This window comes from Callorhinus ursinus, unplaced genomic scaffold (assembly GCF_003265705.2).
Source record: "Callorhinus ursinus isolate GAN/ISIS: 27379988/994484 unplaced genomic scaffold, GSC_fseal_2.0 scaffold8, whole genome shotgun sequence".
Classification (NCBI taxonomy): Eukaryota; Metazoa; Chordata; class Mammalia; order Carnivora; family Otariidae; genus Callorhinus; species Callorhinus ursinus.
The window spans coordinates 54632809-54636652 of record NW_027397070.1 but is presented as its reverse complement, the minus strand read 5'-3'; positions in this window follow the sequence as shown (position 1 = coordinate 54636652).

Sequence of the window (3844 nt, the reverse complement as noted above, 5' to 3'; positions counted from 1 at the left end):
CCAAGAGAATACTGATAGGGAAATGAAAAAGTGGGGTAGAGTGGAAAAAGCCAATACAGTTTATGTAATAGAGCCAATTACCCTTGTGGACAACTGGAGCTCAATTCTGCTGAGGGAATCCTTGGAGACAGAGCAGAATATTCCTGAAGGGTTGCCAGTCAATGATCAGAACACTAAGGTGTTTTGTTTTGTTTTGTTTTGTTTTCCCGAGACCCTGGGCTACTTCCAAGGGCATTAACTCCCTAGCATTTCCAGTCTGCCATGTATATTGGTTGACAGTGTTCCTGAAGCCAGTAAAAGTAAATCCCTCTGTACTGCAAAGATTTTAAGTGCTTACAATGTTAGTTGTAGGAGTAAATGCAAAGAGGGTATCAGTGAGAATCTGGATACTTTTGCCTTGCCTCCCAGGTTCTGATGAGCTATGTTCAGAGTGAATGATTTTTGCTTTAACTGATTGAAATAATGAGATTGATAGCTAACCATAGCATATCCCTCAGATGAGTTTAAAAATAATAATCATTCACATTGACCAATTTGTGAGCTGAAAATACTTAAAATAAAATTGGGGAGGGTCATAAACAGGGCCATGTCATAGAATATGCAGCATCATGTGAGCCCCCCTCTCAAGTTCTTCTCCTCATTGATTTGATCCCTCCCTCTCTCTGACGCAGAATAAATCCTTCTTCTTACTCTTGCTAGCAGAGGTAACAGTCCTCTCTCTTTTTTTATTTATTGTATATTCCCCTGGGGTCCTTTTCTTATGAAAAAAAATATTTCAAACAAATTATTGCTTTCCCCTAAGAGAAACGCTACTAAATAATATCTTCTTGGAATTCTTCATGGTAGCTGGGCAGATAAGGAAACTGAGGCAGAGGTGTCCCTATTAATTTGTCTGCTCTTATAAAGCTAGGAAATATCAGAGGTCTTCTGCTTCTAGAGCCTACGATTCCTTCCCCCACGAGGCTGCTTTTCATCATGGGTTAAGGAATGTAGATAAATGTTGAACACATCTCAGATGTGAATCAGAGCTACTTTACCTTCCCCTGCCCCACCTTGCCAAAGAGGTATCTGGAGAATCAGAATGATGGAAAGTAGCTCCTAGTCAGGATGGATAAAAGCCTAGAATTGAGCCCTACTTGACTCTCAATGATGCTTGTGTGGCCTATGTGTCCTTATGTTTGGATGTTATAGGTCAACCTTACTTGAGAGCTTTGGTGGTTTTATTCTCCTCCCACTTTTTCTAGTTAGATTTCAAGATGAGGGTCAGGAAGCACGGTTCTATAAGGAAATGGTAAGGTTTTTCCAGGACAAAATAAAAGCTAGCTTAATGCATTTTTAAAATGTTACAAAGGGGCACCTGGGTGGCTCAGTCATTAAGTGTCTGCCTTTCGGCTCAGGTCATGATCCCAGCATCCTGGGATCAAGTCCCGCATCGGGCTCCCTGCTCCTCGGAAAGCCTGCTTCTCCCTCTCCCACTCCCCCTGCTTGTGTTCCCTCTCTCACTGTCTCTCTTTCCATCAATGAATAAATAAAAGCTTTAAAAAATAAAATAAAATGTTAGAGAAAGTACTTTTCAGTTATCTAAGAAATTTTAAGCTTTTACTCCTAGCCTATGATTGTCATGGGCTGGATTAGATGTCATGTATGGATTAGAAACTTTTCATGAAAATTCTGTTTTTTAACCTTTATCATGATATTACTTATATTTGACATTTTGGGGGAGAATGCAAAAGAATGCATTACCCTCACTGTGAACGATCAACACAGGTGTGATGGTTGAAGAGTATCCCCATAATTGTGCCCTGTGACCTTGTACTTATTCCCATAGACCATCCAGGCAAGGGTTCTCATGGCAGTTCATCTGAGTCTTGGAGGAACTCCCATGATCCCTTGAGATAGGGAGAGCACAGGAAGCCTGCGAGGAGCTGCTAGGAAGAAATCTCTCACTCTCCTCCCTTTCTTGCCTGGGAGGCTGCCCTGAGAAACTTTCTCATTGCCTTTAGGGTTCTACTGAATATGGGCTTTCTGCCACACAGAGTAAAGCAGCAGGACCTGTAGCCTCTTGGTTGCAGTCTAGATTTCCCTCCTCAGCAGGAGGATATATCCCACAGCTTGTATTGCAGTCATCTTGCACAACGGGATGGTACGTGGGACAGGAACTGGGTGGCCAGCACTTTTGTCAATTCTTCCTTTCGCTGTTAGTTAGAAATGACCTGAATGTAAAAGTACCTTGTTGTATTTTTACCAGCCAATCAGGCGTGCCTTAGTATCAATTTTGTCTTCTGTTGTGTGCTTGATAGTGATAAGCTTTCGATAAGGAAAGCCTCCCATCATTTTCCAAGACCCCTGCTGAGAAGCAGCACTGCATTTTCAGAGTTACTGATGTTTCATGATATTCCCGAAAAAAATAAAATGTTTAACATATTCCTTTATTGGCAGGGGAGAACTTTAATTTTATTGAAATTCTTGAATTTAGCAAAGATTTACATGGTTCTTTTGCCTTCACCAGGAATTCCTCTTAAAATAGAATGATAGTATTTACTCTGGGGAACTCTCATATGAAGAGGTTGTTGAATGGAGCCAAAATATTGCAGGAGCATAACGTGAACCTTTGCTAATGAAAACATTGTGACATCTGCAGGCACGTTAACTTGCAGGTACCAAATCAAAGTCCACCTTCTCAAACTAACTATCCTGCTTTAAAATTCTTTTTTATATAGATGCCTGGGTATTTAATGTGGCATTAATATTCTATATATCCAACATGTGGATTTGGATAATAATGCTCATGGAATTCAGCTTTAGCTCATCTTTTAAGATCCTTTAAAATTCCCTAAATAGTCCATCCTTCAAAATAACCCTGCATTATAATCTGAGACATACTCCTACTAACCTCCCTGTGAATACACGTTGATTTGAACACCTACTGTGTACCAAGATTTTTCCTATGTACTTACTTATTTTACATCATGTAATCATTACAATACCAGGATTTATAGATTTTTTCTACATTTTCATACAAGGAAACGGAAGCCAAAATGTGTTAGGTGTCCTAGTCAAAGCTTTAAACTAATCAAGGGTACAGGTAGAATTGAAATTCCTGACACCAGACCTGTTTTCTTTCAACTTGATTTCCCTCTCATTCATGCAACATCCATGCTCAAAGGTGATATAATTGAATGTTTTTATAGCTTCCCTTATAAAAGTTAGGGTGAAGTTGACTTTATCTTGAACTAGCTACTTAAAAACAATGCTGAAGGGAATCTCATAACTTAAAACTTTTAAGTAATGAAAGATAGTATGTTTTCCTAAAATGTAAAAAAAATCTGGGAGCACCTTGGTGGTTCAGTCGGTTAAGTGTCTGATTTTGGCTCAGGTCAGATCTTGGGGTCTTGGGATCCAGCCCTGCGTCATCCTGGGGCTCTGTACTCAGCAGAGAGTTTGCTTGTCCCTCTGCCCCTACCTACCCCTCTCTCTCTAATAAATATATAAAATCTTTTAAAGAAGTATTATAAAACAATCTGAAGATTTGGGTTAAATAAAAAAACAAACAAACAATCAGTGAAGTCTGACATTCTATCACTGATGTGACAATAGTGAATGTTTATTAAAACTTTTGGCCCTATTCTTGATGCATCTAAACCTCAGATGATTGAGGTTAGACTCTAAGCATCTCTTAGTTGTAATGTACTACTGCCAGAGACTTTGGAAACAGACTATGCAGTAAACTTTGGGCAACATGTCATGCTTCGAAAGAATCCTGGGGGATCCATACTTTCAAAGCAATGATATAAAAAAGGGGAAGAAAGAAAGAAAGAAAGAAAGAAAGAAAGAAAGAAAGAAA